Source organism: Anser anser, assembly GCF_964211835.1.
Source record: "Anser anser genome assembly, chromosome: 9".
Lineage (NCBI taxonomy): Eukaryota > Metazoa > Chordata > Aves > Anseriformes > Anatidae > Anser > Anser anser.
Window position 1 is genome coordinate 966,940 of NC_139729.1, and position 27,530 is coordinate 994,469.

At 41.4% G+C, this 27,530-nt stretch overlaps 1 protein-coding gene and 1 pseudogene across 2 annotated transcripts in view; one reads left to right on the forward strand and one right to left on the reverse strand.

The window, feature by feature from the left end:
• Nucleotides 1-27,530, forward strand: part of LOC310904016 (nuclear pore complex protein Nup153-like) — a 250,767-nt gene that overhangs the window by 125,273 nt on the left and 97,964 nt on the right. The window lies entirely within an intron of this gene.
• LOC310903974 (nuclear pore complex protein Nup153-like) lies at nucleotides 803-25,952 on the reverse strand (annotated as a pseudogene). Its single transcript has 12 exons — nucleotides 25,812-25,952; nucleotides 23,097-23,307; nucleotides 20,722-20,970; nucleotides 19,379-19,518; nucleotides 19,213-19,296; nucleotides 7,536-7,745; nucleotides 6,202-6,294; nucleotides 5,876-5,963; nucleotides 5,413-5,535; nucleotides 3,263-3,874; nucleotides 1,667-1,861; nucleotides 803-1,152 (listed from the first exon to the last, which is right to left on the reverse strand). The product of its transcript is annotated as a nuclear pore complex protein Nup153-like (transcript).

Here is a 27,530-nt window from a genome sequence, read left to right on the forward strand (position 1 = left end):
TTCCTGACAAAACCAAACCCCAGAACCTTAACTAGAAGAGGAAGCACACAAACACACACGCCTCCCTGGCCACCATATCTCCCCAAAACATATCTGTTCAGTAACAGACCAACTGTAAGAATACTGCGATTAAAATCAGTATAGCTCTATACACTGCTTTTGTTTGGGATTACTAGCTAATGTCCTTCCCCTTACCCCTTCTGGAATTAATACTGAATTCTGTACTCCAAAACGCGGTTCGTAAGTCATACAAATGACATTTAACAATCAGAATTTTTCCACACAGTGATCCTCAATAAAAACTTCAATCCTCTACTGCAGTCTTTCAACAAATTAAAGGAATACAAAACTGGCTAATAACTGTTCAGTGATTTTTGGACCTTTGTAGCACTAGAGTAACAGCAGTACACTCTGCAGCATAGTTGCAAGTATGTGGGAATAATCTCTTTTTTTCTCTGAAAGGTGTGAGGCCTCTATTTCACCCTACTAAAGATTTTACCACCAACTGTACTGCTAGCATTGAGACACTGCAACTTCTGTGCTTGTATGAGATGCAGGACAGGTTCCTTAAGGTGTCGCAATTTTTTGTCTAAACCTAGTGTTGAGATCAAAAAAGGGATTGCTACTAATTGCGTACGTATCAATAACCAGGACAGAAGACATGCTGCATATAGGAATTAAACTTTTTCTAAAGCTCTAGTACATGAACATATCAAATCCCGCAGATTTTTTCTAGTATGGTTTCAGAGGTCTTACTTGATGGACATAAGCGCACAAGTGAAGACAAAAGATACTCTGTTTACCTGAAGTACTGGTTTGGACCCCAAATGAAAAAGCTGGCTTTGCTTGCTCAGGTTCCTTCTCTGATGGTTTAACGAAACTGAAGTTGAACATAGGTTTTGCTGTGCTCTCTTCTTTTGTACGCTCGGACTTCCCAACTGAAAAGATAGGCTGTGTCTTTGACTCTTCAGTGTCAGCTTTCTTTCCAAACACTAACGGAGCAGCAGTAGTGACAGAATCCTGCTTCTCTTCTGTCCTTCCCAAAATAAACTGTGAGGCAGCTGCAGACTCTGCACCTGAACACTCTGAGTGAACACCGAATGTAAATGATGGCAAGGCAGCATTTTGTGGACGCAGTCGCAGTACCAAAACCTGCAGAAATAAGTGAATGTCAAGTCCGTAACCCACGGTGTATCTGCAGTACGTGAAGGTTTGAACTACATTCTAGTCCTGATCTTTCCAGTCAAAACTGTTTAACAAACAACCAACCAAACAGTAAAACAAACAAGAAAACCCCATGCTTCCTCTCTACATAAAACTTTTCACAATTGTGTTTTCTGCCCACCACCTGGCTTTAAAAAGTATACGAACTTCTTTGAAAGATCATGTTTTTAGTCTGAACTCCAAATGAACAACGTGTAGGGCATGTAAAGAACAAGCACGTCATTAATGAAAGCTTTTCTCTAAAAAGGATAAACTTATTCTTGGGGAAAAGTGTGGAAACAGAAGTTATCTAGGCAATATTCCTACAGGAAAAACGAATAATTTTGCCACACCTCAAAGGAAAAAATAATTGTGCTTAACAGGTAAGAAAATAAAAAAAATCAGAGCAAACCAAAAAATAAATCACAGAATATGCATCCTCGTTTTAATCATTAAGGATTACCTCTGAGCTCTGCTTTGGTGCTTGGCTTTGCACTTTCACAGGCTACACACTTCGTGGCCTCTGCTTTGTTTTGAACCAAGCAGGTCTCCCAATCCCAGCTTCCTTCAGGCTTCTTAAATTTGTCTAAATCCAGAAATTCTCCAGAAGGAGCAGAAAATGCAGATGCACTGCTACTGGTCACAGGTGTTGGACCCTCTGTGAGACAAACAAGACAGTTAACCATCCTGTTTGAACATGAACTATAAAATGAGCATTAACTTTTAAATTTGATTTGTCAAATCCCACAGAAATGTTCAAAACTACTCCGCAACTCCCCCCCCCGCCCCTGAAAAAAATAAAAGCCACCAAAAACCCACAAAGAAACAAAGAAACAAACAAAAAAACCAGAGTGGAACTCAAAGCTTCCAAACAACACACAACTCTGTTCAGCACACAAGCTTCTGCTGCTGTTGACCACAGTGTAACCTCCATAAAGAGGCCTGACAGGTGCCTTTTAAAAAAAAAGGTGCCTTTTAAGAGAGAAGCAGAAGATAACGCTTCAAATTCAAAACCGGAAAGACAAGAATGGCTCTTCCCTTCCACGGCACACGCAGAAAACTTTTATCCTAGTATTACTTGCATCGCTCTTCCTCCTGACAAGTGCAACGTAACCGTGCAATTCACTGCACCATGGTCACAGTAAACCCCTCATTTCCAAAATTCCTCCTTGCAATGGCAAGAGCCTCAGACAAAGATGCCGACTGACCGCTCAGAGGTTGGAAGTCCAAGAGAATCAACTCTGTCTGAAATCCATTATCTTACCTCATGAAATTTCAGTCTTACCGCACAGGATGATTACAAAAGCCCGGTCTAGTCCATCTTAATTTGTTTCTTCCACGATATATTTGCACAGGTGTTTTTCGATGTAATGGCATGTTAAATGACATTTAGAGTCAAAGTTAGAATTAGAATCGTATTTTAAAAACAATACAACCACGCTCAAAATCAATTACGGTCACACACAATGGGAAACAACCCAGTACTGCCCTGAAGAAGTTACCCAGCGGGTCACTCGCTTTCTTGAAGCCTACCACTGACCTTCATAGGCATCTCTCTGCTTTAGCTTAAGACTAGTTAAGACTACACTGTCTTGAAATCTGGCTTCACATCTCCCCTCAATTACATACAAACGGTGAGTAGAGGCATTTTGGCCACATTCTGTAATTTTTTTTACTTATTTTTTGAAAGAGAAAAACGCAGTCATTTTTAACTCTTTCTATGGAGTTCTCATTTTCGCCAGTGAAAAATCACTATGTTGTTTTTAAATTAAGTCACTCACTTCAGCCACCTTCCCTCACCAGCTGCAAAGCCGGGGGTATCTGCATTGATCCAGCTCCGTACTAATACATTTCACAATCAGTTCAATTTATGCGACAGGCTGGAACCTGGGCTGAGACCTCTGAAGTGCCTGTAAACCAATCCTGCAGACAGCCGCTAACCCATCAACCGTACCTGGGAATCGTGTTGCTTAAAATATTCCATATATGCAACGTACTTTTATTCTGTACAAGATTCACAGAGGCTAGGATGGAAACAACAGGAAAAAAAGGACCATACCTGGTTTCTCAGACTGACAGGCTACACATTTGTTATCTTCCGTCTTATTTGGTACAAGGCATATTCCACAGTCCCAAGAGCCTTTCGCCTTCTTAAATTTGTCTCCAAAGCCCAGAGTGGCTGTTGTGTCAGTGCTGCTCGAGGAGGATGTCACTGTCACCGAGCTGTCTGTGACCACTGGTCATGTCAGAGCAGGCATTACTCCCGTTCCAGGTTTTGGTGTCTCACATGCTATACATTTTGTAGCTTCCGGTTTGTTTTGGACAAGACATGTATCACAATCCCACGTTCCAGGTACTGTTTTGAATTTGTCTCCAAAGCCCAGCATCCCTGCTGGGGGCGCTGCTGGCTTTGAGGTGTCGCATTGACTTGAACTTACTGTCTGTTTCATACTCTCAACTGTTGAGGCTTTAGTAGCTTGACAAGTTACACATTTGTCCTTTATGTCTTTGTTTTGCAGAAAAGGGTCACATGTATCAGATTGCCAGTACGATGCTTGTTTAGAAGTCTCTTTACCTGCAGAAAAAGTTGTTATTGCAGGCCTAGTATAAACCACTGTGCTTGTTGTAGGTTGTGCAGACGTAGAAGAGCGTGTTTTCAACAATCCAAAGTCTAGGAAGCAAGAAAAAAAAGTCTTCCTGTTAGCGCAGCACCTCACTACATGTAACTAAGTGACTTTACTAGAGGGCAAAAATTTCAACTCAGGTGCCAATGGTTACAACTAGACATTCAGACCGAGCGCAACAGGAAGTCCCCAGAAATCTTATCTAAACGGATGAAATTTCATCTGCTGCACTGGGTCACAACAGAACATTTCGTTAAAGCTTCATTTAACTCTTTGTTTCCAAGCAAGCTTTAAATCAACATTTTCACTGGTCGATACAAGTACAAACAGACAGTAGCTGACTGAAATCTGACAGTCCAACGTGGAATGGAAATAATACAATTTGATTAAGACGCGATGCCCAATCGAATCAAATTTCTAAAGCTCCTCCTTCCGTAGCAGATGACTCAAATCTACTCCAGTAACTGTACAGAAGTTTGTACTCGGAGCAGCAATCCATGCGGTATTTTCCCACAGATGCTGAATATTAATTAAATAATAAAAACTCAAGACAATTGAACAACTGTCTAATTTTCTATAATCTTTTTCAAAATGCATCGGACACAGGACAACTCCTTATTTAAAAGGTGGCAATTTTGACAGGAAAGACAAGCTACTAATACAGAAAGACTAAAGGAAATGCATCTTAAACAGCAGCTCAAGTTGCTTGTAAATCTACCTTGAACATAGTTGTTTTGTGGTTTGTTTGTTGGGTTTTTTTTAGTCAAAAATGAAGTCTTTGAACAATGTGGATTTAGATTCTGCTTCTTTTAAACCGATAAAGAAAGTGAATGTCACTTCACTCAGAGGTCTTTCCTTAAACAAAATGCACAATGTATTTTCTCTCACTTAGCTCTTTCCAACAGAGAAATGTGCTGCCTTCTTAACAAGTATGTAAGTTAGAAGAAGACTTTTGGGAAAAGATCAAATTCAATAAAGCCCTTTTTCTTAAAAGATATCTTTTCCACAGACACACTTTATGAAACTGTTGAAAACAATTGCAATTGCTTAAAAACAAAATTCAGAAAAGGGTTTTTAACGTAAAACACTCCACTTCTGTTTGCAGTTTAAATTTTAATCCACAGGAGCCATTGTAAGCTAAGGCCCAAAGATTCACAGCTTTTGCCATGTATTTGGAACTGAAGCTCTTTCCTATTCTTTCTTCACCTGGGCTGAAGGTGGGACAGGAGTGTTGAGTTTTACAAACATTTCCTTTTCAATTCCACAAATTGTATTTACTTAAAATGAAACACCGATTATCTGGCTAATTCTCTTAGTACCTCATTTACAATTACATCCTAACACGTAAAGGAGATGCAACCCATCTGCTTTTCATCTTGCAGTTTTACTTCCAGCAACAAACACCACTTAGAATAGAAGGGGGCAGATGCACCCTAACAAACGCAGCGCTTAATGTAATGCTCTCCTACATTCATATTTATAGCAGATACTCTATTAACCATAAGTCGTGTGTTGGTTTTTTTTTTAATAAAAAATGCTAGCGTATTTTTTGCAGCATCTTTTTAAAAGGAGTTCATTATCTCTCCAGGATTTTTTAGAACGTCTAAGACGCTTCCTTCCTTTAATACGTGGGCAGTGGTGAGGGGACCACCAGCAAAATCTTTGACCTCCTCTTTCTGTGTGTTGATGTTGGTTGAGGTGGTGGTGTCTTTTGAAACAAAAGAAAACAAAAACAGCTTTCACAATGTGACCTAGTTAGAGCAGATTATACTCACTTTTGTTAGAAACAAGAATTTCCAGCTTTCATGCTTCTCACATAAGAATCTTCACAAATTCTACTTACTTTGCAATGCTTTATGATTACAAGCAAAACAAAAAGCAACAAAACAAAAAAAAAATATAAAAGCAGATCTGTCACTGGAAAAATACTGCAGAAGTCCAACACTGCCTGGAATTGCTAGCATGCGCAGACAGGACAGATTGAAGATTTAATAAAGAAAAAAAGGAAAATCAGCACTTCAGATCTGAAGTGCTAAAGTTTCAGTTACCTAGGGTAAGAAAGGGCGTCACTGGAGTACCACTGGGTCCAGAAAGTTCTGCCGATTTTACAACGGGAACACTAAATGTAAACCCAATCTGCTATGAACAAGAGAGGTTTTTCAGATTCTCAAGCCACAGGAACTTCAATCAAATGCACACACAAAACCAAATCTGAAAGCTGCTCTTCACATTTGTAGCACGCATGCTGAATGACAAATTATAAGCCAGAAGCCTACATACTTTTCTCCATCAAGGCAGATTCTGCTTTAGTGTTCTGCAACAGCCTACTAAATGCCTAAGAAAAAAAGTCAAGCTCCTTTATTATTTTACTTACAGAAGACGTAGGTAGCACTTCTGCCTCAGTAGATTTCACAACTGGAGATGAAAACGCAAACTCAGGACTGCTAACAGTACTTGTTGGTTGTATCTGTATTTTCAAAAGAATTAAAGGTTTATATTTAAGAGCAACAACTACCTGAATTCACTATCCAACAGAAGTCCCGCAGTGACGTCGAAAAACCTGATGTTTGAGTTATTTTGCAGATAAAAGTAATAATAAAACACAGGGAAGTTTCCAAGTGGGTATAGGACAATATCTTCAAAACCAAATTCCAGAAACTGAGAGGAAAAGCTGGAGATGCTACTTAGGTCTAAATGCACGGAAAAGCAAGCCAGGAAGCTGAAGAACGGCAAACTCAGCCCAATGATACTCCAAGAACTTCAGCAAACACCTCAACATGTTAAAGCAGCTGTCTACTTCAAACCGTACAAAAAATATTTCAAGTACTCTGGAACAGATTAATGTTTATTTTATTGCAATAATATGCCAATTATTGCACCCTAGGCTCATTCTATGTGAGGCTTATATGACCACGTTACCTCTAATTTAATAACTTAAATAAAGTTGTGGTTTAACCATTGCAGGCAACTAAGCACCACACAGCCACTCGCTCACTCCCTCCAAATGGAACAGGGAAAAGAACTGGAAGTAAAGAAGTAAAGTTGTTAAATTTGAGGTAGCATTAATGACTCATCGCATGTAATGGCTACCTGGAAAGACAAATGCCATAACCCTGTACATACTCCCCACTCCTTCCCCTTCTTTCCCCCAGCATTTATTGCTGAGCACGATGCTAAATGGTGTGGAATATCCCTTCGGTCCTCTGGGCTCCGCTGTCCTGGCTGAGTGCCCTCCCAGCCTCTTGTGCATCCCCGACCTCCTCGCTGGCAGGGCAGCGTGAGACACAGAAAAGGACTTGTCACTGTGTAAGCACTGCTCAGCAACAGCTAAAACACCAGTGCCTTACCAACACTGTTTTGCTCACAAATCTGCAACACAGCATCATCTACTACGAAGAAAATTAACTCTACCCCTGCCAAAACCACTATAAATAACTTGGCATAAAGTCCACACCCCCCTTCCCCCGCAGACTTCCACAGCATTTGAAGCAGTTATACAATCACGTTAAATGGGAGTTGGCAGGCTCTAAGACTGAGAGAAGCAGAATCAAAACATTTATGCCTTTTTCCCCAAACTGGCATACAACCCCAATTCATTCAGCTGCGTAGAAACTAATATTTGTTAGTTTCATGAGCACCACAGAAAAAGTCAACTCGCAATAAAGCAGTATACTCATTGTAAACATTATTTATAGCATAAAGATTTACCTTGCCCGCCGCCGTCGCTGCTGCATCTGCCATGCCTGCCGCCTCCGTTGAATTTGCCACGCTTGTCGTTGCCGCTGTTGACTTTGCCTTGTCCTTTGTCATCAGCAGATATGGCATGCCCGCCGCCATTATTGGATATGTCAAGCCTGAGGGCACTGTTGAACACGTTATGCCCGACGTCGCCGTTGTATAAATCATGTCCTCCACCTCCTCCTCTGATAGATCTGTCAAGTCCTCCACCTCTGATGGATCTGTCATGCCCTCCACCTCTGATGGATCTGTCATGCCCTCCACCTCTGATGGATTTGCCATGCCCGTCGCAGCTGCTGGAGTTGCCGTGCTCATTGCTGCTGTTGAAACAGCGCTCGGTGACGCTGAGACAGCGCTACTACCAATGAAACTAGAATTGAACTGAGGCAGCGATGCAGCACTGATGGGTAGGGGTATGTTCGGTAGCACTGGTTCCTCCACTTCCTAAAGTTGCAAATTTTAATTTTTCTTATACAAGACATACTACTTTCTCACCCCATCGCACCCAATTTATTAACAAAATTAAATAGAACAAAAATCCATACAAATTAAGAGAAAGCAAGTTTCCAGAAGAAATCCCGATCTCCCCACCTCTGTCTACCACGTCATTTTAATTTATGGCAGGCCTGCTTCCACATTATACTCTATTCAACAACTGTACAGCAAGAACACTGAAAGTTAACTCAAAACCTGTGCAGAACAGAGACGCACAGATCACATTTTTTTTCTTTCTTTTCTATACTTTAGTCATCAAAGCTCTGGAGAAGCATCATCCTTTCTAACTACCCTCGCATGGCTTCAGTTAAGAGTACACTCTCAAGACAAGTGAGAAAGTGTTCCTCTTGCAAAATTAGGCAGGATAGCTGCCAAAGTTTCTAAAGTCACTACAGCAGTGAACGTGGAAAAAGGTAATGTTTAAAGAAGCAGGTAGGTTCAACAACCAAACTAAACACAAAAAGCACCAAAGAAAGTCAGACTAGCAGCACTGAAGATTGTGTTCTGGTAAATACAGTCTATACCATGTATCAGGATGCAAATATAAAAATCAGAAAACAGCCTCTTAACAACTTCAATTTTCATCCCTGCCACTTACTTTATTTGATTACTAAGATTGGATGAGTTATGTTTTAAATGGCATAGGAAATCTGACCAAAATTTGTACAGTACTATCATGATCTACTTAGAAATGACTAGGAAGGGATGTAAGTTGGTACTACTGATATTCAGTGCATCCTGTAGCTTACATCTGTTTCACAGTTTTGATTTGAAAAGTTTATGGAACTTTTGATATTTGGACCATTATTTTATTTGCGTTACAGGAATAAACAACAGTGTTTATGATTTCTTTATATTGCATCATCTGGAAGTCCCATTTAATGATTTGAAACTTAAATTAACTTAAATACTTAATATTAACTTAATATTAATTAAATACTTAATGTTAACGTAAATACTTAAATTAACTTACAGGCAGCTTATATAACATCCAATAAAAGAAAAAATAATCTGAATATTCATGGTCATAGTTTTATGGAATAGATTTTTCCTATTAAAATGAGAAAAAAACTCTCTCACAATGAGTTTGGTGAGTATCAAAAACTGAGTCATCGTTAGCAGACATGCAGAATGCTCTCTTCTACTACTCTTTTTCACACTCTTGGCCTGTATCTTTCTGTACGACTTAAATATGAAACCAAAAATTAAGCTTTTTTTTTCTTTTTATACTTGGCACTCGTTTCAAGTATCATTCCTGTAGAAAAACTATACAAACCTTCACCAAAACTTCTCTTCTTAGGACTCATTCATTCAATTGCTAACGAGAAATGTTATAGTTTGAAGAATCTCCAAGGTAAGAGAATTAAAAATTTCAAAATTACATAAGCAAAGTTCAGGTATTCAAACACAGGAAATCAATTGGAGCCTGCTCTGAAACCCACAAGAAAACAAAAACAATGCAAAAATAAAGCGGTATTGTTATAATTTACTATGATGCAATAAAACTGACACACTTAGCTAGTTACTTCAGTAAGCTCAGTGACAGCAATTAATTTAAGAGTCACTTACCTGTTCTTGTACAGCTCTTGATAAATAGTGTATTCCTCTTTCCCTTCTCATTTTGCCACCTCCGCTACTCACTCCTGAAGACAGACCATTGGACGCAGCAGTACTGAATTTGTAGCTGGTCACATTGCTAGCACACGACAGTACAGAAGTTGGGGGAAACAAGAGAAAAAAAAATTACCAGCCAAATTTTTTTTTCAAGATATTAGAGCTGTTATTAGTCCTAGAATTGAAACCTGCTGATCAGAAAAAAACTAAAGCTGTCTCACAAGTTGCTAAACGCTGGTAAATACTTGATGTTCTAAATAGGAAAAACTTTATTAACAGCAGCAATGAAAAGGACATACATAAGTGCACCGTTCACACGGGAACAATGACTAAGCCAGAAGACCTGAAATAGAAGAGCTGATTTAGATTGTTATTTTCCAGTGCTTCCTTTAAATAGGACTGGTTCTCTGATTCTGCGATGCACGTGTATCTTTTGCAGGGATATAAAAGAACAGCTCACAAAAATACAGAAAGAGTGCACATATGCACACATACACATGGGAAACACTGCCAACAGCTCTGATAGAATAGGGACGCCTTAGACTTGTGTGGCAAGGTAATATGGCCTAAGCTTCAGAAGCAGCTCTGGCTTTCATGTGGCCATCAGCAGGAACAGCAGAGGTGTTTGGGTATGCCAACATTCCAGAAGTCTTTTCAGACATGAATACAGATCCCTTTTGTAAGGCATACAAAGGCGTTTTTCTGGTACTTAAAAAAGCCTAGCTCAAAACCAGAAAGATATCCTAATCCAAGAGCAAATGGGGAAAAAATAACCCAAACCAGAAGTGGAATAGGGAATAACTCTAACAAAAGTACTATGGCAAGAAAATGAAGTATGCCTGGAAAAACCGTGACATCAAAGCTTATCTTGCAGCCAATCAGTCAGTCAGTACAGAAGTGCATTAGATCGCACTGGAAGACACCAGGTCAAACTCCCACAATACTGAGGAGGAGAACTGGTCTAAACTTGTCAAATACTTGACAACAGCCTGCTTAGCACTGTAACTGCATAGAGGAAGACAGATCCCTAAGGCAGATGCTCAGACTTTTCTCTAATCCAAACTGTCAATCCATTAGAATTCTGAAAAAAGTCTTACATCAAAATAGATCTTCATTCAGACAACTATCGCTTGCCCATAACAGCCCATATTCCTCTTTCTGTTAACACCTGTGAGCTTCAAGGGGGCAAAGACAATTGTCAGCCTTCAAGCAAGTCTAATCTACAATTGGACTCAGGTTTAAAATATATACACACACACACACACGCATAGATATATAGCATTGGTGGGCCAGAGATTTACTGAGTATTCCAACTCAACTGTCCAAAGGGACTCTTGCCAGCAGATCAGTGTGGTGCTCCTGCTCCAGAACATGGCACCCAACAGAGACCAGCATCACAAAAAACACTACCACCACTACCTACTCTACAAACAAAAGGTAGGGCACTGCAATAAACTTTGTGAACGAAATCAAAAGCAGTATGAGTTTGCTCTATCTCCTTCCTAAATGGAGAAGTAGAAAGGAGTTCTAACAGAGACAATTTAGAACAGTTTGAAAAAAACATAATTACAACCCAGCACCTGATTGCACCTGTACCAGAACCTTAAAGCCAGTCGCTTCCACCCCTAAAAAGGTGGTTGTTGTGAAGTCCAACTTTTAGATGCCAAAACAAAGTGTTGAGTTCTTTCTGCAAGCCAAAGAATGCCCATGGTCACATAAGAATTGCTTGGCAGATGAGCATAGAGTCAACAAAATTCCCTGCTACTGTTCTTTGAAAAGAGCGACCCCCTAAAAACCGAGTGCAAAGTCTCTTAACTCAAGCATTATTACCCAAAACACCATTTGCCCAGAAGGAAGAGCCATCAATATTATCTGGAGGATAACTCATTTGACCTAAACCAAGAAAGCAGTATAACACAAAGCAGTCTCCTCAAGAAGAAATTCAATTAATTCTGCTGGATTTTTTTTATTTTAGAGATGAGTTAGCATTTGGCCTCAAATGATTCTAAAGAACACATGGTCTTCATGTGAACTCAAAGCAGACAATTAACTTCATCATGAAAGGAGTATTAAAAAAAAGAATAATAAATCATAAATCTTCCTCCATGTTTTTGCTTAAAAAATAAAGAAAAAAACACATCAATAAACATCCTCCTGAACTGTAACTCACTTCCCCTACTTCACCTTCTAAAGAATACTTCAGAAAGAATCATCCCATTAGGACAGAGCTTTCAAACTGCAAGCAATTAAATAGCTAAAACTAATAGCTTTTCCCCTAGGGAACATTAGGAGGGACAAATTATTTTGTTATAAGTAAACTGAGTTATAAACCATGAAATATCTGTCAAAGCAAAATTTGTAACGCTACAGATTTAGTTAAACTACAAAATGAGCCATATTTCCTGTAGAAGGAAAAAATTAGGCCTCCAATAGCAAAGATCCTTTCTGTGGATACAGAAAACGTGCCTCATTTCCCATCTTCGTATCCTACTCAGAAGATAAACTTGGGATAAAAAGTGGTGTATCAGTACTTTTATTCTTGCTCATCTTCCTTCCGTTCATAAAAACAACAATTTTCTCAAAGTTATATTGATCTTCAAACACAATCCAGACTTTGCAGCTCCCTCAAAATACAAAATTTTCATTGGATTTCCCATTCCTTTTACTGAGAACTGTCACCACCTTTCAGGTGCAGACTGTACTGAAAAAGGAGATGTCTTTCTTCCTTCAAGTAAGTTTTAAATTAATAGATGTCATACCTTTCAGATGGTTCTGCTCGCTGTTCTGCAGGCAAAGTCTTCTCTCTCATCCCCTGCAAGTTAAGTTTAGTTCAAGACTTAGCTGAATATGTACAGAATACACAAAGTACCAACAACCACTTCATGTGGTTTTTTGTGGTTTTTATTTTATTTATTTATTTTTAATTTTATAGCACTGAATACACCTCACCTACTTAACGTTGTTCCCTAATTCAGCATTGTGGGTACAGTTCAGTTAAATTTTGGGGCTAAAGTAAGCACACTGCTTCACTCAGCATTGAGGACAAACTGATAGAACACTAAATCAAATTTGTCAAATCCTCTAACAAAGAAAGTAATTATTTTAAACAAAATGACAAAAATTGTGTGTGTGGGGGGGAGAGTTTTCATCAAAACTTGTGTTTACCAACCCCGTAAAAGGGACATACTTTTCTGTTTTCTGTCATTTATGAACAAACAAGGAAAAAAAAAACCTCTACCCCCCTAAAAACTAAGCAGTTGCTGCTACATTCATTTTAGAACTTTACCAAATGGAGATTGTGCTGGCTAAACAATACAGAGATTGAAAGAGTTAAAAGCAATAAGCAACCAGTATTACTGTCCACTTTGATTTCCAGCCTAAGAAGCCCATACACTTAACACGTGGTCATTTGTACACTCAGACTGATACTGGAAACACAGATGTTTTCGCAGAAAGAGATGCCCATTTAATTTTATGGAAAATTTATTAGACTCCATCTACTCCAAAGCAATCAAAACCGATAACTCAGCACATTGTCAGAACTCTCACTTGGAGCACATAGCTCACCTGGAATAGTTTACACAGAACACGAGCATGTTTCATCAGTGACAGCTTTGTGTACATGAGAATATAAAAGGAAAACATTTCTGTCTTTTAATATTCTTTCACTGAGAACAGGATGACTCAATAGCACATCATGACATCGTGAAAACAACCACAAGACACTGAGTGTTCCAAAAACAGAATTAAATCCATAAAAGCTCAATCTATTTCACAATGGTTCCCACTGCCTTAAAGCTCGCCTCAAACATACTATCAGTACTTTTTGCAAAGATAGGATAACAATTGGTTTGAGAAACATTCCAAGACTGGAAAAAAAAAACAGGCACATAAGGACTCAAAAATGTACTCACTTGGAACTTTGTGTCTACTCTCTGGCAAATTTTGCTGGACTGAGTAGTTGAAGTCGGTGATGGTTCAGAATACCGCGTATAACGCATCGGTTGACGGTTTACCGTTGGTGTCACAAGTCTCTTAACAGGTGGAGACTGGAATGCATTCTGGGATTCCAGCTTTGAAAGGGAAACAGCAATCAATTTATCCTTACGTCCACCCAAATTAATTCCAATATTTATTGATGAAAACAAATTACAGAACTATAAACCTCCCCCCATCGGTCTTGGCACTCAGTGAATACGATTTGAAAATTCTGAAGACCGTTCAACTTGTAGAGGGAAATCACCAGAAAACCAGTAACGAAATCCATAAAGCTATATATAAGTAGCCAAAGTCTGACTGAATTCCATTTCAAAATTTGGCAGTTAGCTTCATAGACAAAATAATTCATGCTACCATAATTAAAATAACCCATGTTCCTAGAATATGCTCCTATCTTTTCCTCTGCCCACACTGTGATTTTTTTTTTTCAGTAGCTTAATTCATTAATTTAACATTCGAAGTGTTAAGCAACTAATTATACAGGCTTCTGGGCTTCACATCCCCTACATTTTCCCTCTTCAAAGTTACACAAACAATAGAACACACTCAAAAAAACCAACTTGTCAGTCTTACAATAATCTCATTCATTAAAATATGATCCAATGCTTTACATGTGCATTAGATGCACTTCACGTAGTGGGTTTGACTTCCCTTTTCAAAGCATTTTCACAGACCAGAGTTAATTTTTAACACAGACCACTGCGTGTTCTGCAAAACTGACTTAACTGAACTGTCAGACAGAAAACAAACCCTAAAGGCTACAAGATTTACCGATGGCTCCGCCTGCGGTCTTAAGGATCAGAAAATACAGTCTTAGGAAGCATGCTATTGTTCAAATCAATACCAACAGGAAATTTTTGTTTACGCTGCAGCTTTAATTTCACAGTATCTCCCAGCTCTTAGTAATAGAATTCACACTCTCTCTAAAGTATATAAAAATACATCTTTCTAAAAAATATTACATTCAGTTTGAAACCTTGAATAAGACATGTTTTATGTAAGTTCACAAATCTACTTCGAGTGAACGATGGTTCATTGCTGGTTTTAAAGGTAAAAAAGAAAAATATTAATTCCCCCAGTTAGGCATTCAATACACGAAGAGTTATTCTGCCTGGTACAGCTCCTTGAAATAAGAAAAATACCACATCACTGCTACCCACTGCAGAAGTTTAGCCTGAGTGCACAAGTGTTCCGTCAACCGCATGTTCACTTTAGCAGGAAAACACACGATCGTCTCCTCAGCAAATAATTGCTTCTCATCACGGGCTACCCTTCTCCCGCCACCATTATGAATTCTAGTATTATGAATAGACAATCTATCTCCTTTCACCCACTGACAGCTGCGTGCAACATTCATTTAGTGGCTGACAATTTCAGGCTCTCTGTTGCAAATCTGGCAGATCTTTCTTAATGCCTTATCACAGGTGTATTGCTATAATATAACTGAGAATTCACACCAGATTTGGTTTTAGTTATTTGGATAATATTTATGATATACTTCACTTCTCCATGCCCTTGTAATTTGGCAGATGGTGAAAAGATGGTCCAGGAAATCTGAGATGTTTGTAAACTCTGAAGTGATTGTAAACTTAATTATACATCCATCCAATCAAGGAATTGGCACAGAAACTTCTTGAGACACTGTCCCTTTTCTCATTAGAACAGAAGATGAAAAGTTTGCACATCTTGTTATTTCCTTCAGTCACCTGATCTTCAAGTGGTCATCTAAGGGTTTTGTAATTTAATAAGCCCAAGGATACCCCTAACTAAAGTCATCAAAAAAAGATGACTAGTTTTCATTTTTTAAAGAAAATGAAAGGAAATCATGCTTTACCACAGCATTATCACCAGTTCTGTGCTACCTCCAAATAGGAATTTAGGAGCGTAAGATTTATAGCGTCGGAAAAGAAAAAGAAAAAAAAAAACCTCTACCCCCCTAAAAACTAAGCAGTTGCTGCTACATTCATTTTAGAACTTTACCAAATGGAGATTGTGCTGGCTAAACAATACAGAGATTGAAAGAGTTAAAAGCAATAAGCAACCAGTATTACTGTCCACTTTGATTTCCAGCCTAAAAAGCCCATACACTTAACAAGTGGTCATTTGTACACTCAGACTGATACTGGAAACACAGATGTTTTCGCAGAAAGAGATGCCCATTTAATTTTATGGAAAATTTATCAGACTCCAACGATGGTTCATCGCTGGTTTTAAAGGTAAAAATGAAAAATATTAATTCCCCCAGTTAGGCATTTAATACACCAAGAGCTATTCTGCCTGGTACAGTTTTGCAATTTAATGATACCCCTAACTAAAGTCATCAAAAAAAGATGACTAGTTTTCATTTTTTAAACAAAATGAAAGGAAATCATGCTTTACCACAGCATTCTCACCAGTTCTGTGCTACCTCCAAATAGGAATTTAGGAGCGTAAGATTTATAGCGTCGGAAATTAACAATTTTCCTCCTCTTTACTTTGAATGGTGATAAAAAGCACAAAAACTAGTTTTCTGTGCCCGAATGAACACGGAAGTCTGTACAAAGTCTATATGACCACTCAATCAGTATTTTTCTATTTGTGATCATTTCTTCAAGAGAAAACTTGCCTCAACAGGAATTTTAATATGCAGCTTCACCCCAAGTTGGGGGACAAGATAAAACGACTTGGTGTGTTCTAGAGTTGGTGCTCTCAACTTACAAAGATAACATAATTCTTAACCTGAGTAATCTTCACAGCCCATCATCTACTGTGGATACATGCCAATATTAACTTGATTTGATGTCTATGTTGTCACTGAGGTTTGAGAAAATTTTTCTAATAGTGATAAAGCATTGAAAAAGTTATCTACCTCAGCTTAAGACATTATTGGTTCTTACCTTTCTTCGTTTGGACTGGAAGTCAGTAATATCCAGTTTATCTATGTCCGGAGGCTGAGGAAAAAACAAAGCATAACTATTAGAGGGCAATTTTTTTCTCCTGAGAGAGAGGGTTCCCTGCAACAAAAATGTGGGGGTTCATGGTCAACTTACACAACACAGCAGCAAAACAGATGCCATTCTTTTAGCATCCTGTTGAAAAAACAGCGCAATAAATTAAACCGGCCACAACGTAAGGAAGAATAATTTTATCTTTATGCTTTGATGGCACATTTACTAAGTTTTATAAACACATGAAGCAAAAACAGATTTAAAGAAGTGCTATTTACCAACAAAGGGCTTGACAGCTTCTCCATTGCCTCCAAGATGCGCCGTGCTGAGGTACTTAAGGTAGCGTGGGACCACACAGTTTCTTGTCCAGCTTTCGCTCTCTTTTGTGCCTGAAAAATTAGCATTTTAAGTGTTACAATGGTCAATTCTGAGCTAAAGAGGCATGTATTTTACGTCCCAAGGCTACACTGATGATACAATCAATATATTCTGATGACAGAGAAAAATGCAGTCACTGGGAGTTTAAGCCATAAAGAAGAGAATACATTCGGAGTTTAATGAAGTTTACCTTGGGCCTCAGTGCATCTTGCACGTGCTTGTTGCACGAGCAATAAAAGAACTCCGTACTTGTAAAAGGTCAAGACGGATGATGCTAGGACTGCTAAGGCCTCCGAAGCAGTAATCAGGGAAACAGAACTCAAGAAAAGGCTTGTGGTACAGAAAGCATTTTCAGTAACAACACAGACCTCAGAGTTTCACGATGGTCTAAGTGTACCATCTTAAAATCAGTGTATACAATCATAACCAGGAACTAGTTTTACTTCTCTCTTGCTTCCTCCCTTCCCCCAAGATTAAAGTTGGCTGCAAATCTTTGTCTTAAAAGATAAAGATCTGATTTAAACTGTAACAGATCTAAACATTACACTGAAAAAGTAAACTGTTTATTTGCACCACCCAACTTCAAATATCAGTCAAAAACTTCCTTTGGTGTGACTTTTTTTCTTCCCAGGTTAAACCCCTCATATAACCACACTGTGCTTATCACACGATGTGAAGACAGGAAGCAGACCACGCAGCATGTAAAAACACAAGTGAGACTCACAGAACCACAGAATGGTTAAGGTTGGAAGTGACCTCTAGAGATCGCCTGGTCTACCCCCCCGCTCAAGCAGGGCCACCCCGAGCAGGTTGCCCAGGACCATGTCAAGTCAGCTCTTGAAGACCTCCAAAGAGGGAGACTCCACAGCCTCTCCGGGCAACCCGTGCCAGGGCTCCATCAGCCGCACAGTGCAAAAGCATTTCCTGATGCTCAGACAGAGCCTCACGTTTCAGTTTGTGCCTGTTGCCTCTTGACCTGGCACTGGGCACCGCTGAAAAGACAATGGCTCTCTATGCTCTTTGCACCATCCATTCAGGTATTTATATACACCAATAAGATCCCCCCAAACCTCCTCTCCTCCATGCTAAACAGGCCCAGCAGTCCCTGCCTCTCCTCAGAGGAGAGGTGCTCCCAGTCCCTTGATCTTCTTGGTGGCCCTTCGCTGGACTCTCTAGTACCTTGCTGTCATTCACAGCAAGCAGCAAGAAGCAAGCTACTCTCTCCTTTAAAAGCCTAGTATTTTGGTTCCTCTTTTTACCATAATGCAGTAATATTGTAAAAAACAAAAATAGCCGACCAAAGAGGGTTCCCAGCTTTGCACCACAAGGTTTCAAGGTTTCCCGTAAGTGAGGTACTTGTACTGCCCTTTTTCCGTTGCACAAATGGACTGTCAGAACAGAGCCAGCAAACCCGCGTTTTCATTTTCTTCAAATTCCTTTTGATTTATCGATAAAAGTCACTTTCATTTAAATACATTCCTACCAAACCTGATTTGACTTTCCTTTTCGATTCAGCTCTAGCTAATCAGAGTTGTCAGCAGTTTTTATTTGCTATTTCCAAGAACTCTTGGGGGCAAATAACTCTCTCCAAGAACTATATGAATCGTTCAAAACAGAAAGCATGTTACTGCTTATCTTGGGACTGCATTTAGTCCTGCATGCCTCTGTGTACCAGAAGAACAAAGGATCAGCAAAGTTGATTTCAGATATTTTCAAAGACTGCAGGTTTATACAACATATCCATAGCATGAATGTAGGCATGCTTGGAAAAGAAGATCCACAGATAAATATTAGCCAGGTTTGACTACTGTAGCTTTTGCTACCATAAACACAAGTTTTCAAAGTTATGCTGTCATTGGCTTTTTTGCATCAAGTTATTTTAACGTAATGTAGTCAGAGGCAGACAATGGCACTTAAATGGAATTTTTTGAAAGACCTAACAACAGAGGAAACCCCAACTACCAACAACTAGCCCAAACTGTCATTCTTGTTCTTTCTGACAAGTATTACCTGTGGTAAAAACTGTCATTAAAGAATTTAAACAGAAATCAATCTCAGACGTCTATTTTTGTAGACCAAGAGGGCAGAAGAGCAACTGTTACCACATATTCAGCTCCCTGCTCAAAGCTCCTTTGGCAGTGCTGCTTTTTTTATTTCCATCACTATTTCCCACTACACTACTTTTCTCATACCTGATAAGGTTCCGTCTTTGGCTGCCTTGATCTTACAGCTGCAGCACCGGCATAGGCCGTCTTTCCGGGGTAAAATGGAGAAAACCCAAGCTGGTTTTGCTTAAAAACAGACGTGCTTCCACGTACCTACGGAAACACAGTATGAGAAGTGGATAGAAAAACAGGTACACATTCAAACTGATTAAAAGAAATACTGTGCAGTACTTACAGGACACAGTCCTCCAAAAACAAATAAACTGAATGCAGGTTTCTTAGAGCTAGCTGCAGAATGCTGCGAGAGGGAATGAGTTCTTTCAGCTTCTGTGGGCCAGAGCAGTGACGATGAAGTATTTTTTAAAACTGCAACATCTGCCAAAATGACGTATGCTAGATGTAAATGCCTCTCGTACGTACAGAACTTTAACAATAAAGATCACACTAATTCAAGTTCTTCAATACAGAAAAATAAGCATGACTTCAGCTTCTTTAAATAGATCAACTTCACGTACAGACTGAAAACCAAGTATCACCTACAAACTTGAAAACTGTTCACAGAGCTGCAAGTAGTTTTCAGCAATCTTACCAAGTTAATACTGTGCTTCCAATGCAGATTTTTTTTTCCTTCAGGCTAAGATAAAAGAGGACCGCATAAACATCAGTGCATTTGTACGGACAAAGCTTTTTTCTGTGTTGGTAAAAGGCTGGAGGCCAGCACAGATCATAATCGCACAGGTTTTAAACCTGGAAGATTCCCCAAAGGCTGCTCTAAGAGTTAACGATCTTCTGCCCATGTATGTTTTACGAAGACACACCAGAAAGTTCTAGTGCACTCAGGTTATATTGCTAAAGCCCAGCAACTCTACTCTCAGCTGTACAAAAGTTCTCTGGAAAACCTGCTGAGCACACGTCAGTCCCTGTCTATATGGGGGACTAGAAAAAGCTGCAAACCTGCTGTTCGCCCTTTCAGCGAGAAGACCTACGTACCAACCTACATCGACACGATGCTTATTTTTTATTTTAAAATGGTGTGCTTTCCTCAATGAATTTGGCAAAAGACATGAAAGTATTGACAGCTGAAGCCTTCTACCAAGAAAGGTCAAAAAACAGCCTATAGCTTATGTCAGAGTAGTTTCTTTATCTTCTCTTGCTGAAACACAGGAAAACATCTCGTGTTCCTATTTGTCACCTGCACTTATTCACATTTAACCAGCTGTCTGTTAGATATTCTGAGTCACTCTTCCTTCTAGACAATCAGCCTAGTTGTCAAGCTACGGCAAGTCAGCCTGATTTCCTACCGTCCCAGTTCAAAATTTACATATAACCTAGATGAACGTGTATATTTCAGCATTGACTCTTTCTAACATCAGGGTATCATAAACGTATTCCAAAGCACGCTTCTATTAAAAAGGTGATAGGATTATATACTTCTAAAACACTAAAAATTCAATTTAATTCTCGCATCCAAAGTTGACATTCACCTATTTTATTTACTAAGGTGATGTGGAATATTAAAGAACGCAAGGTACTTCACATTAAAAAAAAAGTCAATTAAACAGAGAACACAAAAATCACCTTCATCAGATGCTCTAGAGGAGGAATCACTGGTTGTTGAGATGTTATCATCGTCTTGTTGAGAGGTAGAATCTTCTATTTCTTTTATGAAGGACAGCCTAGGACTGCCAATGCCAAATATAGAAGATGTCGAGGGCTGACAAGGTGGGACAGGAGAATCCAGCATGGTATAATTCAGACGGCTCCGATGAAGAGAGGGCCTTGTTAACACAACTGGGAAGTTCAGTGCTGATCTACTTGTGGATGGTTCTAGACAAGAACAGGGAGATAATTAGCTTTGCTATAGACAAGCTCACAGAAGCCAAAACCTGTTTCCTATCGACAGCCATGCTATTGCCAAGTTCTAAGCGCAAAAAGAGAGAAGCCAAATTTAACTTCTTCCTCACCCAGATACGGTTGCATCTAACTGTCTGGCTACAACAACAACACTGCTTGCGATACACAGTATTAATGTTGCATCCAGAAGTAGTTAACTATGAGGTTTTACAACACCACATTCTGACCCCGTGCTCAAATGCTCTAACGCTGACTTGGCCGTTCACTAAATCAAACATATATACTCCTTCTCCCATGTACAGCTTGCAATAAGCTTTACAAAATTTGAGATTACACGGTAAATTACAGATAACACTGCAGCTTCCATAATATTGGAACAAAGGTTACATTAATCTGAATACACAACATGAAAATGAACGTTTGCAGTACTTTTTTCCCAAGTTCTTCCATATCAGCTCACGTTAGACGCAAAACATCATCTCCTACCCATTAACTATTGGGATTTTGACCCAAGGGACAAGGATGTTGACCCAAGTAACCAGACGAGCATTTTTCCCTCTTGAAGCAAAGGGTCTGCAAACAATGCCAGTGGCCTGGAATAGGTGGCCTTGAAGTCTATCTTGCTAAATGAATGGAACTATTCATGGGTATTTTGCCTGATGAAAGCCTACTGTCTCTCCCAGGAATCTGGGCAATTCAAATGACTTTGAGCCACTATCCTCTTGATACTTGAACTGAAGCTTAAACTAGTTAGTTCAATCTTCATAACCACTGCAGTACCACTAATTAGCTCTCCAAACCATGAGCAGATTTTTAGGACAGCACCGTTTGAGATACAGAAAGTTCTTCAGGCGGAAGGCCACCCAATATAGGCTCCAGCACACTGATACCTCAGAACTGAAGAAACACATTGGTTTCAAAATGTAGTAATAATTAAAAAAAAAAATCTTATTCTTAAGCATAGTAAGCGACACCCACGGACAGCAACATAAGCTGCAAAAGGTTCCAGGGTGTCCACCTGCTCCTGATCTCCTGGAGTTAGCAAGCTTGCAGTGCAGCTGTTCTTACTGAAAGCTCCTTTCACGCAGTTACATAGGAAAGCCAACATGTGTTCCTCAGTCACGAAGACCTTCTCTATTCTTTTCTCCAAACTCATTCCCAAGCTACAGCTACACAGAAAGCCATCAATCTCCTTGTTTACAATTAGATGAGATTGGAGGCAAAGATATTTCCTCCTTATTTTTTGATTCTGCCAACAACAGAAGCAACTGACTTTCCACATTATCTATGGTTACCTACGCACGCTCAGACAAAACTTCTTTACTTATTAAAAGCTGACTTCCCCAAAACAGCTAATTTAAGAGAAACTCAAATACGAATAGATGCAAATTTATACAACAGGACTACAGGAACAGTGAGAGGCACTGGATATAAGACAAATTAATCTTTCATGAGGTAAAGGAGTTGCAAACCTCGTTGCCAACGGTCCAAATACCTTCTCAAAGACACCCCCTCCCCCCGCGTAGACCTTAAAGTTATTGAATATTTTAAGGATAATAATCTCATAAACCACATCCGTGCACAAGTTCCCCAGTTCACCATCAAGTTAACGAGGAACTTTACTAAATTGATCAAAGCCCAAAACAAAAAAAAAAAACAAAACAAAACAAACAAAGTCGGGACACGAGACGGAATTTTCCTCTGCCATTCTAGCATCTAGTCTTTTGTTTCGAAGACTGCAAAACAAATTAATTTTTTTAATTGCCTTAGGCAATTAGACAGATTTTCATTCCATATCTTTTAAAAGATGGAAAATGCAACCCAGCACACTTGCAAATGACTTATTTTCAGCATTTAGCACCTGGCTAATAGAGTACCTAAAGTTAACTGATGCCTTCCAAGAGCATAAGATGTATGCTTCGTAACTGTGTATACAGTTTAAAGCTAAGACGGTTTCACAAACAGTTGTTTTGACTTTTTTTGGGTTTTTTTCATTCTGTCAAAACCCTCATTCCAATTTCCTTTTGAAATTCAGATTCAAAACTAGAAATCTGTGAATAAATACAGATGGCCAGAATTCCAAATGATTTTTCACATACCTCGTCTACTAATTCCTGCTGGTTCAGGCGTGAATCTCTCATCGATTATGGTATCTTCATCTGAATAATCGTGGTGATAGTTTACCGGAGTCTCCTCCTGGTTTGCAGATTCATTTCTGTCTACACACTCCTCCTCACGCTTATTGAAATACTTCTGCAGCCAGGCCGGTACAATATTTTTCACCGTTTCTGTCATTCTGCTAATTATTCCCTGCTTGAAAGAAAAAACACTTGTTTAATTACAGAAACGCAGTCAACAGCATATGCTGCGATACCACCTTCCACGGACCTTGAAGACAGATATTATACAGCAAATATTCAGAAGACGACGACGAGGTTGATCCCTGGCATAGGATCGCTACACTTCTGGTAAACCTAAAATTCACCTAAGATTGATTTACAACTACCTATCACTTTCTGCACTTCCAAGTGACCTTGGCAAGGTTCAAAGTTTTGAAACCTCTGCCAAAATTCACCAGCAGGTCGTCAATCTGCAAGGCTATCAGGAAACTCTACGCCTGAACAGCTCCTGACCTACAGACTTGTTCCAGGACTCTTCCTCTTCGCACCCTCCCGTGAAAACCAACTAAACCAGAAGTTCAGCAATTATCTACTGTGACAGTCAGGACCATACTACCCATTAAAATCAGTGAATCTAAATATTTTCAATTTTAGTAATGCTGAATTGCAGTGACTATACGCACAAAAAACAGTTCTGCTCTCAACAGTCAGGCTAACCCAGAAGATGTCCTGGAAGAAACACAGCTATAGCTATAGCACCAGCACCTCCTCTTGCAAGAGCCTTCTAAAGCTGTTGCTGTATTTTGTAGAAGACTGACTCTGCGGCATACATCGGGTACGATCGGAGAATTCCCACCTGACCGAAAGCCCCAGGAACTACGGTTAAATAAAAGATACATTAATATAAATGAATATAATTAATAATAAAAATTAATAATAAAAATTAATATCCAGAAAGCTGACAATCATGAGCTAGGCATCCTGCTAATCATCCCTCCTGCAGGCAGGGGGAAAAAAAAAAGGTAAATTAGATCCAGGACTAGTTCCCAGGAACTTTGAAGCTGCTAACTATACTGTCTACAGTGCCCAGGCACCTTCAGAGCTTAATGGTAAGAGACAGAGGGTTTCGTGGGCTGTAATTACGATCACAAGCACACAAAACACATCTATTTAAGTATTTCTAAGAATCGACTTATCGACTAAAGTTGTAGGGGGAAGGATGAGAAAAACAGCGGGGTAGGGATCAGAACCAGAGGTATAACCTCACAAAATCGCATCGGTCGCTTTCGTGCCTCCCCAACTGCATCACTGAGAGACAATTAACATTAAGCCACAGAACCTTCTGCAGAGTGGACATGATATTGAAGATAAACTGAAATTAATTGACAAATGCTCTAAGCAAGCTATCTGCTCAAAGCTCGTCCTTTTACGTTATGAACATTTGCACGATTCGTCTGGTTACAAAGCTAACTGCTATAATAAATGCACACATGTAACATCTATCAGTTTGTCTATTTATCAAATCATTAAAATTCTTCCCCGATAAGTTACTGTTAATTTGATCTGCGCTGGATGTGCAGCAGCCATTCTCTGTGCAGAATCCCCCAGATATCCCCACGCACGTGTTTGCTCTGGCACACTCTTTAAATAAACCTACTGGAAAACACGCAGAGATAACAGACAATGGAAAAGTTAGAAAACCATCTCCACTGATTATTTTCAATCCACGTGTAAGGTTTATCAGTTAGCTACACAGTGTCGGCACACGCAAGCTATGGCACTTTCAACATTAATGCACTGTTCAAGCCAGAGGTTTCAACGGTTGCTCTGTAAGCGTGGGGAATGTTTGCATTGCCCTTCCAGGCCAGCTTTAGATGGACAAGATTGATTGTCAATATGTGGTATAAGGGACTTGGCATTTCTGCAAGTGATAAAAACCTAATTGAGCAGCTATCCATGCGTAGCGCTCCCTTGGTTTTGCATATGATAATCAATCCCCTCAGCTACGTTGCTCATTTAATAGCGGAGAGGTTTTGGCTGAACAAACATGTGCAGAGGGCATCTCCAGAGCATCTCTCTGGGCGTCCTGACATTTCTTAGCAAAGAGCTGCTGGGAGGGATCTCGGCGCGTCCCCCCTCCAGCACGGGGATTTTCACACCCCGAATTGACGGACCGCTTTCACCACCAACCTGCTGTACCCTACAGCACAAACGAGAAGCAAAGCCTGGCAGGTAACGTTCAGAGAATTGATGATGGGCTGAGGAGGGGTGCAGGGAGCGGGGAAAGCCCTGGGGGTGGCACTGGGGGTCCTGAGGGCAGCGGGCTGGGGGTGAAGGGGAGGGGGAGGAGGGGGGTAATGGGCTGGGTAGAGGGGTAAGGGGGTAAGTAAGGGGCTGAGGGGGTAACTGAGGGGGTTAGGAAGGGGCTGAGGGGGTAACTGAGGGGGTTAGGAAGGGGCTGAGGGGGTAACTAAGGGGGTAACTAAACGGTTGAGGGGGTAACTAAGGGGGTAACTAAGCCGTTGAGGGGGTAACTAAGGGGGTAACTAAGCGGTCGAGGGGGTAACTAAGGGGGTAAGGAGGTGGGTAGGGGGTAACTAAGGGGATAAAGGGGCGGGTAAGGTAAGGGGGTAAGTAAGGGGGTAACTGGTGGGCTGAGGGGGAAGGGCCCGCTGTGGGGGGGCCGCTCCTCACCCGCTTGCTCCTGGCACAGGGGGGCTTCGCGGCGCCCAAACGGTGGCGCCGCCTCTTCACCTTGCCGCCGGCCGCTCCTCCTCCTCCTCCTCCTCCTCCTCTTCCTCCTGCTCCTCCTCCTCCTGATCGGGCTCCTGGGCTGCCGCCCGGCGCCCCGCCGCCACCGGCCCTGCCACCGCCGGCCATGCCGCTGCCGGTCGCGCCGCTACCGGTCGCGCCGCCCGAGGCCATACCGCCCCCCCCCCGCGTTCGGTGCCGTCACGGGGCCCCCCCGCCCCCCGCCGCCACGCGCCGCGGGGCCTGCCCTGCCCCTCGTGGGAATAAAAATGTTGTTTTTGCAGAGTTACGTTGTTTAAAGGTAAGGAATGGGGTATCGAGGTGTGCTTGCAGCGATAAGAACGCTTAGCAGGCGACCTTGTAAAATGCAGACAACCAGACTCCGTAGAACAATTCGGGGAAAATCACGGTGTTGAGTCAAGTCAGGTAAGTGAAGAACCATTACCGCTTCAACCAGTAAAAAAGTCGAAAGAAATTCGAAATTTAACAGGCCGGCAACTGAAGGCCATGCATTGTCTGGGAAGCATCAGACAGATTGTGAGCCTGGATCACCCCCTCAGTGGGGAAACAGGGGAGGGTCCCGTCATCAAAAAGTATATAAACTGGGTTTTGGAACCAGCAGGGGCGCTCCTGCTCGTGGGACGCCCGCCACTGCGATCGCGAATAAATTCCTGCTTCGCTGAGCTCCTCGCCTGAGCCCAAGTTATTGGCTACGGAGTGTTTCTCACAATTTGGGGGCTCGTCCGGGAGCCAGTCGCCTACTGGGGAGCCCCACCGCCGCAGCAGCAGGAAGGCATGCCCCGCTGATTTCAGCGGTCCTGTGCATCGACGGCGGCGGTTCTGCGGAGAGCTGACAGAGGGCCCGAGACTGATGAAAGAGGCAGGATCCGTGAAGGAGTGGGGAAGGGAAGAAGGCAGGCACTCCGGCTTTGAGAATTGATCCGGTAACTCTGTGCACAGACCAAGGTAAGAAATAGGAAGTATTGCCTTGGGGGTCGGGTGAGACTCTGTGTGCCGTGTGATTGAGACGTACTTTTGTACGGAGCGAGTGTGGAGTCCTGATCCGCGGTTCCGCAGCTCCGCGAGGGGCGCGGCCGGAGACGGACGAAGCGTGAGATAAGGGAGAGAAAGGAAGAGTCTCGGGAAATGTGGTGTATGGTAAGCCCTTGCACGGGGAAGTGCTTGGCAATACACCAGGGAAATTTGGTGTGCGGTAGTCCTCGCACGGACGGGACGCCCGCCACTGCGATCGCGAATAAATTCCTGCTTCGCCGAGCTCCTCGCCTGAGCCCAAGTTATTGGCTACGGAGTGTTTCTCACACCCTCCCCCTCCCTCCCTCGCGCGCCCCCTCCCCTCACGGGAACGCGCGCCCCCCCCTCCCGCTGCCGCTCCCGTTCCTCGCCCCGCCCCGGTCCCGTCCCGGTCCCGCCGCCCTCCCGCTCCCGCCCTCAGGACCCGGCCGCCATAATGAACCCCGGCCCGGCCACCGTAAGCACGGGGCTAGGAGTCACCTCCAGAGCCTCCCCGCGCCGTGGCGCCGACCGCTGGTGTGCCGCAGCACCGCGCCGGGCGTGGGACGGCGCCCCGAGCCCACAGTGCTCGTCAGAAAAGCCCCGCACCGACAACCGATACCCCCGCACCGACAACCAACAGCCCCCACG